The sequence below is a fragment of the Phalacrocorax aristotelis genome, chromosome 1 (assembly GCF_949628215.1).
Source record: "Phalacrocorax aristotelis chromosome 1, bGulAri2.1, whole genome shotgun sequence".
NCBI classification, from domain to species: domain Eukaryota; kingdom Metazoa; phylum Chordata; class Aves; order Suliformes; family Phalacrocoracidae; genus Phalacrocorax; species Phalacrocorax aristotelis.
The window spans coordinates 86006698-86022740 of NC_134276.1; the positions used below are offsets into that span (position 1 = coordinate 86006698).

At 37.4% G+C, this 16043-nt stretch overlaps 1 protein-coding gene across 5 annotated transcripts in view; it reads left to right on the forward strand.

Moving 5' to 3' along the window:
- The window catches only part of CDKL5 (cyclin dependent kinase like 5), a 142207-nt gene that overhangs the window by 20487 nt on the left and 105677 nt on the right, over positions 1-16043 (forward strand). The window lies entirely within an intron of this gene.

Here is a 16043-nt window from a genome sequence, read left to right on the forward strand (position 1 = left end):
GACTGGTTTTATGACAGTTTTGTTTTAAATAGGAAGGTATATATTTTTGTGCCCGTCTCTTCCAAATATTTGAATGATTGAGTGTGATAGCAAGATATTTTCCATTTTTCTAGTGGTGAGAAGTAGTGTATCTGCCTTCAGAAAAACTCCTCAAGCAATTCTAGATAAGGAATTCAGTAATGACAGTTGTTTAGCTCTTAAATTAGTTTTTTTTGCATACTGCATAATCTGCATTTGTAACGTGGAATAAAACAATGTGTTTTGGACAGATTAATAAATTGTGGGCAGATAGCCATGTGAGGAGGTTTTTATTCATGCCTCTACTTGCTTTTGCATGATTTTGTATTGTACCAGAACCAGGGTGCACTAAAATAATTTCGCTGTCCTGTCTGTCAACATTTAGAGGATGTCATCAGCAGATCACATTTTATTGTGAACAAGGTGGAGGAATTTGAGGCCACTGAAGACTTCAGGAGCTCAGAGACAGAGAGATTATTTTTTTAATCCATTATGATGAATTAAATTGTTTTGGTGGAAGACCCTTAGGCAGGTCAGAGATTTCAACGCCAGTTACACTTAAACTATGTACCTGGGAAAAGGACCACAAATATTATCTTTCCTTCCTGGTTTATATTGTTTTATTTGATATAGTATTAAATTTTATAATAGGCACATGATGTCTTTGAATGGACATGCTCATTTGGGCTTTTTCCTCCCCTAGGGCCGCACTGGGGGGAAGAGATGTTGAGTGGTTCTTTGATACATGGATGTGATTTGGGAGCCTTTAAATTGTGCCTTGTGAGTCTAATCATAAAAGGCAAATAGTGCAGGCATACGTTTTGAAACGGAGTTAAGAAACTTAATCTGTTTTCTTAGAGCTATGTCTTTTACTGAGTGCCAGGCTGGCTGTCCCCTATGTGAAAGTAGGAGAGGGATTTTAGAGGGAATGGACCTTGTAAACTAGGATTTTTCTCTAGTTTCCCAGCTTATTCAGTGTGGTGAGTATGAGAGAGAATAGAAGCCAATCATCCTTCCTTGATTATAGGAGGCTATCCTTTCTAATTTGAACAACTGTTCCTTAGCGCTGGACGCTCCAGAGAAATCATAAGTATGCTTAGAGTTAAGCAAGCAATGGAAAGACAAAAACCTGTTCTTGTGGGAACGAAAATAGTCTGATTCCTTTCAGTAACTTCTCACTGAAACCTTTTTTTCCTCTTCAGTGTTCTTAGTAAACTTCTCCCCATCATTTTGCATCTCCACAGCAAATTAAAAGGCTAAAATCCTAAGGAGAACCTGAGATGGTGATGCATTTTTACATGTTTGCTTCACAGTTTGATCAATGTCCTGCTTGTAGGATTTAGAGCATTATATCATAGTATTCTCTGAGTTACACTCCACAGTGTTCTGTCATGGCTTTTTAGACTTGACAGTCTTCGCTTTGTAATACAAAGTAAGGAATTTAAGCAGCTAATAAGTCACTTGCTATACAAATAAAATCACAAAGGAGGGATAATCCACTGGTGAGACAAACACTGGTAACCTAGAATGTCTTGAAGAGTCACTTCAGGATGTGTGCAGCATCTTAAAGGGAAGTTAAAGTTCATCTTGCATTTCTGTTTTGTTTTATGGTCCCAAAGGAAGATGGCACAGCTCCTGTTGCTTCTTCCAGTATAGGAAGTTAGCCCAGTGAAATAATCCCATTCCTGGGGGCCTCTGATAGGCATTGTGTAGATGAATAATCTGTTGCCTTAGTTTTATTAGCATTTTGGCGATGTATCATTGAAACAGTTTCAAAACAAAAGTTGTAATTGCTGATCCATCCCTGATATTCATGGGCATTTGTGAATTTCTGTTCACCAAAGTAACTGTTTCTGTTGCTGATACTGCTGTGGATATCGCTGTCTCAGCTGTCTTCTACTACACAACATAACAATTGGTTTAATGTAGAAGATACGGTGAACAAAGAAGCAAAGTTTTTTTTTTAATAGGAATCTATAAAGGCATCATCTGAAGATTCGGGAGACACTTCACTTTGCATTGAAAGACAGAACAGGCAATTCACTTGTGGCAGAATAAGCATCTGAGCTAAGATTAAGATAAGCAATACTAAGTTTAAGAAATGTCTTAATTTAGGCACATCTGAAGGCACAGTGGATAACATGTTTGGAATAATGCTAGCTTCCTTGAAATGTGGGCGGGAGCAAATGAATATCTCGGGGCTAAGGAGAATTATGGCAAATTAAAATGTAAGACTTAACCACAGACAGGGACACTACAGGAAAAAAAGGGGTAACTTGAAGTTTTGTACTCCTATTTGAATTTGGGAAATGCCTTCCTGTTGTCATGTAATACCCTCAGATACATCATGTGTTACAGTTTGAGATAACTCCGAAACTGACAAAGAATCAGAGTACTTCAGGCTGGAAGGCACCTCTGGAAATCCAAACCCCCTTCTCAGTCTGGGTTGCCCAAGGTCCATGTCCAGTCGTGTTTTGAGTGTCTCCATCATGGAGACTCCGCAACCTCTCAGAGCAGCCTGCCCCAGTGTTTAGCCCTCCTCGCTGTTACAGTGTTTTCTTTTGCTCAGACAGAACTTCCCTTGTGGTGGTTCATGTCATTCCTGCTTGTTCTTTCAGGGACACCTTCAAGAAGAATCTGGCTTCATCTTCTTTACACCCTCCTGTCAGACACTTAAACATTGGTAAGATCCCCCTCTGGTCACCTGTCCAATGTCCTTGGCACCCTAGGGTAGGGTATGGAGAGTGCTGTTGACTCCTAAAACCACCCTGAAGACTCAGGCATTCCTGGAGTTCCTGTTGCACCATCTCAAGTTGAGGGCTTGTGTAGTTAAAATTTATACTGCCTCTTAGATTTTTTTAATCAAAACTTTCACTGTTTTGATTCTTAGAGCAATTTTGTTTAATAATAAATAAATCTCATTATTGTGTTTATGGATCTTTACTAAGAGGAGGGATTTTAAAAAATGAAAGTTGAAGTTTAAATCATATTTATGAAAAAAACATGAATACTTCACAAAATCCTTTAACTCTCAACTTTTCAAGGACATTTGATCTGCTATACTTCATTTGGGTTTCAGATTTAAAGGAAAAAAGTTTCTGCTCTCCAACTTGTGAGATGAACTGTGCTAATTTTGCTTGTATTCTGAAAGTGCTTTGAATGACTGAGAATGTTGAGCACTTTTTCTCTCTCAGCCATCAGTGAGGTTCACAGATGTTGCTTATGCAGTTATAAACAATGTTGCTCAGCAGCTTATAATCTGATCACAAGATGCTACCATATCCTTTTCAGTCTCGTGAATACACGTTCAACCTGCAGCTGGTTAATTATCTTCAAGCAGTTCCTCTCTAATTCATTGGTAAACTCTGCTTATTTTCTGTTTCCGTGGATTAAGCTTCTGAATTAACAAAATGACAAGAGAACATCACAGTCTTATTGATACGATCATGATGATGAGAGCAAATGGATTAGTCTGTGGCAGCATGCTGATTTTTTTCATCTCCGAGGTGTGAGTTGCTAAAGACTCTAGTCATGAATAAGCAATGTTATTTTTTGTGAGATTGCCATGGTGATCAGGTAGGTTGTGGAGAACAGTGAAGAAATACCTTTTTTCAATTTATGAGCTTAGGAGAAAATGGGAATTTGGGAACTCCCCGCTAATCCGAAGCTGTCAGGATTTTTCATGTCTTGCCAGTATGATTCTACTGTTGTTAAAACTGCAGAGGGCAGAGCACAGTAGCCCTGGTGTTATTCTGCCACTGTGAAATTGGCTAACTAATGCTTGCTAGTATTTGAGCTTATGGTGTACCTTAGTTTGCAGGTGCTGGTGGTGCATGTCTGAGTAACTAGTTAACCTCAGCGTAGCCTTCTGCAAGTGTCTTGTCTTTTGTTGCGGCACTTGCCAGCCATTGCTGGAATTGTGAGGCTTCTAAGTAAGCCTTTTTTACCATTTGACCTTCTCAGCCATTTCTACTGTACCTCCTAAATGCATACAAACCAAGTAGCGTGAATGTAACATGAGAAATACTTCACACTCAGTTGAACATTTTTAAATTATCTCCTATTGCTACAGCAATTTGTCTGAGAACTTTTATGCTGTTATTGCAACTTGGTTGTTACTGCTGAAGCTGACTTGCAAGGCATTATGTTTGTCTCTACAAACCACAGCGTATTTGCAGTGATCACTGTTATTGTGGGATAGTATAGGTCAAAACAATACTCTGTTTATCAGTTGCTGCTGTTGGTACAGAAAAAAGTAACTCCTAGTATTCTGATTGCAACGTTGCACTATGAATCTGTTTAGATGTTCACTTATTGTTGCAACGTTCTGCTCTGTAATCCTTAAAGTAGGTGTTAAAGATATATGGAACTGGATCATATCGAAGGGGATTTAATGCAGCAAAAGTGCTTATATATATATATATATATATATATATATATATAAGCAATGAATTAGACTTAACTGTGGCCATGCTAGAGTTGCTGAGGGGAATAATATTATATGTATTATAAAGTCCATTGTTACTGCTCTGTATGGGCAAGCTCAGCACATATGCTGGAGACATAAGCCTTTTAACAGTGGTTTGGTTTCTTATCATTAACAATATCCAAGTTAAAAAGAACATAGTGTCTACATTCTCAGAAGTTTATAGTTTCACCTGTAAAATGAGTATGTACAGTGCTGAAATTAATGAGGTGATGACTACTTTTATATACTGGGTTTTAAAGGTGAACATCATGCCAGAGCAGGACAATCTGTAATTATTTTGAAGACAGGTGATTATTGGGATCCCTAATTTTTTTTTTTTCAGGGTAAAGCAATGTAGAGAAAAATGTGAATGCTGAAGAATCTCCTATTAAAACTGATAACTGGATGGAATGCAGGCTTAGTGCTCACCTCCTTGTGTGCAACTGGCTTGCCTACCAAATTGTAGTGGCCCAAGGAGGTAGGAACTGAGAGAGATACTACTGCAGTACAGTTTGAGATACAAATGAAACTCAGGATTTTGCTGAAATTTGGGTTTGTGGAAAACAGTATTGCCAGTAATTAACTCGTGTATATGGTCAAATATATTTTGCTTTTCTCCAAGGCTTTCACTTCTAGTTTCAGTTTAACTAAGCTGCAAAGCAGGTTCCATGATCTATATTTAAACAATATTTAACTGCTAAGTACGCCGGTCCCAAATGCCATTCTTTAATTGTTTGTGTAACATTTCACAGGAACACAAAGGTAGTTCCAAAACTGAATCTAATAACTTTAAGTTATATCATTACAAGTAGAAGTTATAAATTTTATTCTGAAAGCGTGTTGTCACAATTAAGCATTTCTTTGTAACTTGTTCGTTTGCTCTTACATGGTCCCTACTGTCCACGTGGATACAGCGAATGATGCTAAGCCTTAAGAGAAATAAGTATTTTGAATGACCATATTCTTGGAAGATATGTAAATCCAATTATCAATTTTAATCTGTAGCATTAATCCAGGAAGCAGAATTTGTTAATGCTTTTCATGGTAATGAAATGACAACATAGCATCACCCAGAAATGAGTTGTGAAGGCTCTGGTATGCTGAGCCTGTACTTAGTACAAAACAATATTAAACACTTAATATGCATCTTCTCAAGCTGTAGAATTTTATTTTTCTTGTTGTGACAGAAAAAAAACCCATTCACTTAAAAAATCCTAGAAAGTTCAAGTAATAAGAAGCTGTGATTAAAAATGGATATAAAAGGCTAGCATTTGAGGGGGTTTATTCCAGTTACCATTCTAGAAAATGCCAGTTTTACTAATGAAACTTCTGTTCCCTTCAGGTAATCCTGAAAATGTCCTACTGGGTAAGCAACTGGCAGTCTTCAACTTAAATTATATTCACATCTGTTTTAAGTCTGTATCAGTTTGCTGATCTAAGTTTTGTGGTAAAGGAATTATACCTATGCCATATCTAATGAATTGCAGTACTTCAGAAGGGCGTGGTTCCCCCCACCCCATAAGTAGGATTTGAAACACTTTCCTTGGGTAATTGCCTTTCATTTTGTAGCCCATTATCTTTCCTTTTTTTTTTCCTGTTGTATTGAGCTTTTGTTTTGTTAAAGTTCGTTATTTCAGCCTTTCCTGATCACCAGGAGCAACTCATCTGTTCTTGATTGCAGGTCTCTCTCCTTTATTAGATCTAGCAGAAGTCTAGTGTATCCATGATTTTGCATGAACTCTTTTGATTTAGCCCATTTTGTTTCATTTCACTAAGTGAAATTTCTGAAGAAGAGTTATTGTGCAGGAGAGAAACATTTGGGTAACTGATATGGGCTTCTTGATATGGTCTTAAACTAACAGCAGAACAGAAGACAGTTTCAGGAATTAAAACAACAACAAAAAACACAGATCCTTCTTCAATGTTTCTGCAAAGGTGTGGGGTTTTTTAGTTCTTTGTTTTTTCGAGACCACTGGCTACTCTATTTATGATTTGCAACCTTTAGGCTCATTTTAAGAACTTCTTTTATTTCAAAGATCAAAGCATATACATTTAAAGCAGTCTTATCTTGCAGTGTCAGTTTTGTCACTAAGAGCAAGGGAACCACCAGTTCCACACTATATACATCGTACTGAATCCAACCCTTTCTCTTTGTCTCCAATCTCTGCTCTAAATGGAACAAATCCTTCATCAATATAATGGTTGTTAGCTTGAAATTGGTAAATTTGATAATTGAATACTGTAACAATACTTCGATTCTGTGATATATACAGATTTAGAAATAAAATGTTAGATCAATTAGCTTAGAATAGATGTTGATATATATGGGAGTTACTAAGCCTATTAAAAAAAAATGTTTCTTTAACAAATGCACTAAAAGAAGACATTGAAACACCTGGTCTTACTACATTTTGGGAGGAGGGATTGTGTGTGGGGGTGGTTGTTCTGGTGTTTTTTGGTTTGCTGAAGTGTTTTTTTTTTGTGGGGGTGGGGGTGATAATTTTTTTTTTTTTTTAGTAGACAGGTCAGGAACTACTATCTGTAATTAAGGTTCCTAAAGCTTCCCCTTTAAGACCCAGCTTTTAAATTGCTTATAACTTCTGCCAAATGTGTCTGGGCTGGCTTCTTTTTTTTTTTCCTTTCTTCTCTCCACCCTTCCTATACTGGATGACTGCCTCAGCCTGATTATTTTATGGATTTACATGTGGTTTGGTTCTGACTCTTATTTAATTCAAGCCAAAACAGCTAATTGTTGAGAAAGAAGCTACTTCAGAAGAAAAAATGAAAAGGTGTCTTTTAAACACCTTCAGTACTGTTACAATATTTAATAAGGAAAGGAAGGGTCACCTTCTCATGGTTTATGTATTTGGTCAAGTTTTCACAAATAATGGTAAAAACCTGTCCAGGTTTCATACACTTAAGTATTTTTCCTTTTTTTTTTTTAATATCTATAAATATATATATTTAAAATTCCTGTTTGAATGTGCTTATTGCTGCTTGGAATTTAGCAGTCGCCGGATCCAGAGATGAAAATCCTGAGGACAGTGGAGAATTGATCTAACTTGATATGTTGACAGGACTTAAGGCATAGGATAACAGTGTGGGCAAGGGAAGGAGAAGAGAAGGTATTTGAGGACAAGGTAGAGGTAGATTCTTGAGATTGGGATAGAAGAGAACAAAGTTGGAAGAAAATTATAGTAATTGGAGCCTGCTGGAATGCCAGATTTTGGAAGGGAATTTCTTCACTCACCCTCTGCTGTGAAGCACAGTAGCAAAGTATGTCTCTTATCCCTTTCTAGTGCTGTTTCTTCACAGAATCACAGACCGGTTGAGGTTGGAAGGGAATTCTGAGGGCGATCTCATCCAACCCCCTGCTCAAGCAGGGCCACCTAGAGTCAGTTGCCCAGGACTATGTCCAGGGGACTTTTGAGTATCTTCAAGGGTGGATACTCTGCAACCTCCCCCAGCAACCTGTGCCAGGGCTTGGTCACCCTCACAGTGGAAAAGTGTTTCCTGGTGTTCAGAGGGAACCTCCTCTGTTTCAGTTTGTGCCTGTTGCCTCTGGTCCTGCCACTGGGCACCTCTGCAAAGCTTCTTGTGAAAGCTCACTTTGCTTGAATGACAATATGTCTGGGGCAGTCAGAGATTCTGACAGGCTGTTCAACTATCTACAAGCATCATGCAAAATTACTTAACCTGCTCCTCAACTCTGTGCACGCAATCTGGAGAACCTACATAGAGGTATGCATGTGTGCACATAGGCAAATCATTATTTTGCTACTCTAATATATTTAGAGTATTCGGTTAATAAATGAGAAAACTGAGGTGCCTTTGTCTTCTTCATTTGCAGCCTACTATATTTGCTTTTCAATAATCATATGATTGCATACCCACACTGAGCAGGAGTTTTAAAAATTAAACATTCAATAATTTATTATTAAGTGAGCATTGGACATTGTGCAGAGTGAACAAAATGGTAGAGAAAACAGTATTTACAGTGTTTGAACACTGACAGGAAAGCAAAGTTGTTTGCTTTCTCATAGGCTCTGAGTGCCTTGATCACTGTATGCTATGAGCACTCGGTACAAATCTCTGATTTTGTGTTATACTTGGAAGGGTGGGTGCTCCCGTTTGGCCAGACTTGAATGGGCACAAAGTTTAAAACATTTTTTAGTATTTAGTATCTTATTTTAGATATCTCAGTTTTTAGCATTTCCTTTATTACTTCAGTACTTTGTTTTTACTCTTGAAATCAGTTGCAGCCATGAGTGGTAAACATGCTTGGAAAAACCTGCTTGAGCTATCGAGATGGGAACACAGGGAAGAATGACAGAAGAGTTTTTCCATGCTGTACAGATTTTTTTTTTTGGTAGCATTTGTTTTATGGAGTTTCAATGTAGTCTGTTTGGAAATAATTAAATTTATTTACTTGTCATGCTAGAGCTTCTTGAACTTAATTCCAGAAACTTCCTGGCCATGTAACTGGCTTATTTGTGCTGAATTCCTTAGTTTATTAGAGGGTATAGTTAATTAGTGGGAGGGTGAAGATAATTTAATTTTTCTTAAATGATTTTTAGGAAATTTGGCTCTTCCTTAATAGGTTGCCTATAGTGGTGGTGTTCCAAATAGACTTTTTTCATACATTTGTTTAACTCACCATGAATAAAGAAGAAAAGATAAACTTCCACTTTTTTGAATGCTGTAAGGTTTTTTTAAAAAAACAAAATGTATCTGTTTTCTCAGGATGATTCATAATGCTTCAGTGTATTTATATAATTCTACAACTCTTCAATATTGAACTTAACATAAGAATATTCTACCTCAAGTACTAGAATAATGTTATCCCTTACACTAGGAAGGGAGGGATCAGTGTTGCGTCTTGATGATAGTTACCTTGTAGACGTATTCTTGTATAGATTTATCGGGATGCTGATCAATTGTTATGCTTTCTTCTTGCTTTCTCCAGTTCCGCCATCACAGTACCTTAATGATCTATATTTAGTATCCATAGGCATTAAATTAAACACTGTGAGGTAATGATATACCCAGATTTAAGTATGTGACATGGCAATCACGTTTCTAGCTGTTAAAACTAAGTGCATTTACTCCTCTTTAAGAGTACTTCCATCTTTCTCAATCTTTGTTCAAGCTAATTTGCTTTGCATTGGAACACAAACATTCAATTATTCTCTTTAAACAGCAGGTATGTGTTTTACCATTGCAGTTGTCATGCTACTAAAAAAAATTGTCATGCTACTAATCTGTTAATAATACAATGGAAACTTAGTCAATTCTTTTAGATACAGAGTTAAGAGACAAACTTGAATGAATTTCTAGTGTTGAAATATTAAATGTTAACCCAGGCTGCGTTAAGAGGAGGTGTGTGAGAATCCATGTATCTAGGTAGCTTGATCTGTGAATTGTCTTTAGTGACATGAGGCTGGGATTGTCATCTAGCAAGAGAAAACAGTGGCAGGATTCTGTAAAAGCTTTGGTCTCTTTGCTTGGAGTCATTGTATGAAAGAACATTATTAATCTGGTGACGTGGGATCCAGATGGCAAAGCTATTTGTGAGTGTCCCCTTGAGCCTGCTGTGATGGTGGCCTAAAGGGATAGGAAAACATTGGGGGTGGGGGGCAGTGTGTGGAATCTACTCTGCATTCATTGTGTAAAATTCTCTGGGCTTAAGACAGGAAAAAAAAAAAAGAAAAAAAGGCACCCAAACAAAACAAAACAACCTATAGTAGTTTTACTGCAAAAGTTTTTGGAAATAGTATCTAATTTCAATTTCCTTTTTTTCAATAATATGTATATTTATTAAAACAAATAAATTAGTGTAAAAACTTAAAGAACTGCCTGTTGAGCCTGGAGTGGTAGAGGTGGTAGAAATAGGGATTTGCAATCAGCTATGGATACTTGGATTTGCTGATAATTTTATATGGATCAGTAGAAGCTAGAACTTGAGTATCTGATTGTATCCTAAAACATGTTAATATTGCCTCACAAGTATTTGTGGACACTTTAGTTTTGGTTTCCAATTCTATGACCTTCTATAAACTCAAACAAAAAAAACCCTAGTGTACTCTACAGGCTTCTATAACACTTACCTAAGGAAAAACAAAACCCTGCTCAAACACCATAAAATAATATTAGCATGTTTCACTCTTTCAAGCACATGCTGGGCTTGCCATGGTAGAGAGTGATTTTTAATGGTGAGGCCTCAGCCAACTTCTGTTATCTTCTCTCTGAGCAGGCTGACCCCTGAAAGTACTGCTTTTACAAACCAACAAACTCAGTTTTCTGCAAGGTTCACAAATTTTTGTCAGGTTTTCTTCTTTGAATTGGGATGAGGGTGTTGTGGTTTAACCCCAGCCAGCAGCTAAGCCCCACACAGCCACTTGCTCACTTCCCCCAGTGGGGCAGGGGAGAGAATCAGAAGGGTAAAAGTGAGAAAACTCATAGCCTGAGATAAAGACAGTTTAATAGGTAAACTAGAAGTTGTGCACACAGGCAAAGCAAAACAAGGAATTAATTCACTGCTTCCCATGGGCAGGCAGGTGCTCAGCCATCTCCAGGAAAGCAGGGCTCCATCACACGTAATGGTTACTTGGGAAGACGAACACCACCGTCACTCCAAACATCCCACCCCCCCCCCCCCCCTTCTTCTTCCCCCACCTTTACATGCTGAGCATGACGCCATATGGTGTGGGATATCCCTTTGGTCAGTTGGGGTCAGCTGTCCCGGCCGGGTCCCCTCCCAGCTCCTTGTGCACCCCCAGCCCACTCGCTGGTGGCGTGGGGTGAGGAGCAGAAAAGGCCTTGGCTCTGCGTAAGCACTGCTCGGCAGTAACAAAAACATCCCTGCGTTATCAACACTGTTTCAGCACAGATCCAGAATAGTCCCATACAGGCTACTATGGAAGACGTTAACTCTATCCCAGCCAGAACTGGCACAGAGGGCTTTTTAGGTGGGGCTGTTTTGGTTTTTTTTCCTTTAAGGAATAGATAATGTAGTCCTATGAGTTATTTTTGATGCTACATTGAAGTTTTCATAGAGTAGAGCCCTGAAATACTTTAATTGGAGAGTATGTTAGGGAAAGAGGAGGGGAAAAAACAAAGGTGAAGACTTGAAAATAAATTATACCAAATTTATGTAGACAATACCTAAACAACTTCACCTGAAGAATATACATTACATTAACTGAGAGTTAATACTAATACTAATTCTAATAAATAAGCTTTGAAATATCCTTGAAATGACTGGAAAAGTAATGTGTTGATTTGAATAAAAACCCACATAAACTGAAATCTAAGGGGAATAATCAGTACAGGATATGTTCCTTCATATGTTTTCTCACATAAAAGATCAGAATATTAAAAATTGTAAGGCCTTGGAACATTTTTTGCTTAGATAAAGTCAACAAGGATATATTGAAGTCCAGATGGAATCTGTTGCTGATACTATTTTACGCCTTTTTGCCTGCACTGTACTGGTCTGACAGTCATTACAGCAATCCAAAGCCAGTTATCTGTTGCTGTTTCATGTATAATGAGATTTTTTTTGGAGACTTGATTGAAAAGGTAATAGATACTAAAAAAATGGCATGTGTTTGCATATGGCATTTTTCTCCTTCTGTGTTTGAATTCAGTTTTGCTTTTTTATGAAAGCTTTCTTTTTTAAAAGGTGCACTGCATACCTATATGTATACTAAATATTTCTTCCCATGTATAGTGTGTTAATGATTTGAAAAATATAGTCAAACACTTTGTAACAGCAAAAATAAACATTAAGCTGAACAAAATTAATATCAGCAAAGTACCTCAACATAAAATACTGTGCTATTTTCAAGAAAAAGAAAATCTGTAGTATTATTGTATGACTAATGTCTAAAAATAAATCCCATATGTCTTGTAAAATATCATCTGTTCTTTTGAAAAGAAACTTTGTCAATGCCTTTGCTTACTGATACCTATTGAATTTACTTTACTGTAGTCCCTCATTACAGTCATTGTTCTGGCTATTGATGAAGTTATTTTAGAGCACAATTCTTAAGTTCTTTTAGGTAGACAAAAAGATTACCTTAAAAAAAATGTTACTTTTTTTGGATTGAACAACATGAAAACACTAAAGGCAGATTATTTTTCTTGGGCCTGGAGAAAGTACAGGCTTTATAAAATATTGTGTGGAATTTCCGGTTGTCCATTTCTGTTGTGGCTTATTCAGGTGGATTGAGCCGAGTTCTATGGAAAACTTGCTAGCTCTGGGGGAATGCCCGAGAAGGTGTCCCACAATCTCATTTGATCTTGTTTGATTAGTCAACTCACCTGGGCCCTAACTTATCCTTCTGGAACATGTTTTTTGTGTACTGAACTCATTTAAACAGAAAAAAACAGGTAAGCACAAGGCTTTTTAGAAAGGTACTTCTGAAGATTGGTAAGCACCTTTCCTTTCTGCATGTTGTTTTGCAAGCTTGGAGGTGTTCCTAGTTGACTACTGAGGTTTTACCTGAGTGTAAAAAAGAAATTCATCGGCCAGAACGGCACTAAAGAAAATAGATGGGATTCAATTTCGTATCACTGCAGAGAAGAAAAACTTGATTTTCCTTTAGAGATTTTCCAAGACTATTTGGGTGCTGTTAGAGAAGCTTTTAAGAGGGGAAGATGGAATGAAACTTAGAAGTACTTTTGTAGACTTCAGCTTTCTTATCATAGGCATATTGTAATAGGTTGGTGTGGTATTGGGAGATAGTGCCAACAAGTAAAAAACAAAAACAAACAACAAAAAAGCAACAAACTTTGGGCAGTTGGATGAGCTTTTTATTACATGTAAATCTGTGAATACAAGAGCATTCAGTACAGAAGTTCCCCTGAGACTGTTGTATAATTATCTGTTCATCCTTGCACTCCTAAATCTGTTGATTTGGTTTGGGTTTTGTGTGGATTGTTTCCTACAAGTTACTGATTTGGCTGTAAATGTGATACAGGATTATTTTTTTGCTACAGTCAAACCACTTCTGTCATCATGTTGTCCTAGTCTGTCTTGTTAGAAACGCTCTGCAATCCTAATAAGGATTATAGACTAGAAGTCCTGAGCAACCTGATTGAATGCTCTTGTCCTGCTTTGAACAAGAGCAAACCAGGCATCTCCTCAGGTCCCTTCCAGACAGAATTGTTCTGTGATTCTAATCTGGTACACCGCCTCCATCATAGCTCTGCTGCTCACTTCTGGAAACATCCAGACATTATGAGAGACAGATGCTTCTTTACATTTTCTCTCCTATTATTTTTCCATATAACTATGTTCTATATAGTATGTATATATTTTTATAAATATATATGTGCCTGTATAAAAATATATACTGTATATATATAACAAGTGGTGCATTTCTGGCTGCTAACACTTGGTTGATGTATCTAGAGCTTCTTTAATCTTTGCTTCTAATGTCTGACAAGTTATGTAGTGTCAAGAGTTTATTATATAAAAGCTGATACTTGCAGCTTCAGTTACGGGTGTTTAGAAGCTGGTTAGTAAATTGGTGAGTGCTTTCTGGTGAATTAAATTACATGTTATAAAGGTGAGCATTTTTAATTAAGGTAGTATGTTTGAGTGTAGCAAGTTTACATACTGATGCCAAATAACCAATGAGTGTTGAAAAGCATGCTGATCTAAGTGACTTGTTGAAAGAGAAGCTCAGTGTAGGTGTAGGTTTTCTGGAAGCCAAGCCTTTAACAGATGTTGATTCCTTCTTTCCAGCTGTAAAAACTCTTATCTGAGTTTTCTACTCTTCAGATCAGGTGAGCTGTTGAAGCTTGGTATTTTGGTTACAAGCATGAGCATAGGTACTTCTTTTACTCCCAGTGAAGATGTCGTTGGCAGACTGACATTTCTCTGGTGTGGTCTCACTGCTGTTTTTCCTTTTCTTGTATCTACATGTGCACAGAACTAGAAAGATTTTCCTCATTTGCTCTGGGGAAAATATGCGAGGCTATCGTACTGAAATGATCGATTCTTATCTCTTGTGCCCTAATGACATGATATCAAGTTGGATGGAATCTCTAAAGGTGCTGTAAAACTCTACTACTGTTGTACTCCCACCACCCAAAACCTCTCTTAGTGTGTCACTTTTAAAGTAGCTTATTCAGGGGAATATTAAGGTTGTATGGCTCCTCAAAGCTAGGTTTCTGAAGTTGGTTTTCCTTACTGCAGCAAATCTTTGTGATAAAGAGGTTAGAGGCCTAGCAGAATGTTGGGACTAAGACCCTGGCTGTCTAGTGAAGGTGGCAATGGAGGGGGCTACAGCCTTGTGCTCTTGTTTCCTGTTACCTTGAGTTGCTATGCAAAAGTTAATTGGTTGGTGTTAATTGGAGGGTTGTCAAGGTTTTGGTTTCACTTCTGTGGAACTTAATAGACATTAGAGCCTCCAGTGACAAGGCTGTGCTTTGCTTTTCAGTTCTTAGTGGTCCCTTGCTCATTTATGTGCAGAGTTGGTGTAACACTCTTCATGAGAAGGTTTTTTTTGAGGATGAAAAGTATTTATCATCTCAAAAACTGGCTTGGATTAGATCAAAAAGAAAAACAGAAGTAATCTTGGGTTTTGGTGCTTTTGGTTGGTTTTTTTTTTTTTTTTTTTTTTTCCCCATTTGTACTTGAAGCTCTGTGAGTGAGGAGAAATGGTGTTTTGAGATCAACATGGTCATATACTTTGGTGGGATGGGGGTGCTGGGGTCCTTACTCCTGTTGGTAGGTAGCTTGCTAGTGAGGATAGTGAATGCTATAGTTCTGCACCTGTGAGTGAACTGGAACACACCACCAGTGGCTGATGCTTTATGTTGTGGTGTCTTTGGTTTGTAGGCTCTTCCTAAGTAGTTTACATAATCTTACTACAGAGAATATTTTCAGTACTAGACAGGTTTGACTTCTAATAGCAGTAGCTTTTCATTAAAATATTCTTGAAACCTTTAAATATTGTATAAATGTTATTGGGGAAAATCTTGATTTTTAGATTAGTGTAAATCTACCATCACAAAACTTATTTTTAACTAATAAGGTTAGAAATGAAAACAAATCAGGCTTTACGTTAAAAAAAGCATGTTTTCGTTGCCAAATTCAAACTGGCACATTCTGTGTCCAAACAGTTTACATAGACTAAGCTGGATAAATTTAAATTGGGTGAAGAACTGCTAAAAGGACATAAATTAGCTCTGGGTTTTTGTGTGAATTATATTTGCCTAGTGGGCACTTGACAGTACCTCTGTTACAGCTAAAATAAGTGTTGCATTATGCCTAAAACTTTTTGTCTCTTAAATTCTTGCACTTTCAAAGTTTAATGGTTTGCCACTTTAACTGGATGCTTGAAATGCATTTAAATACTGTTTCTGCTTTTTATTTTTACTAAACATTCATTCAACATGTTTGAGGAAGTAGACACCAGTTTACAAACAGCTTTGAGGAGAGCTTGACTGTGGACAGTGTCTGGGAAGGGGGTTTCCCTTTCTCCTACAAAAGAAGAGGATGCAAACTGTTCTTGGTGGCATGGTGTATTTAAAAAGTGGGTGA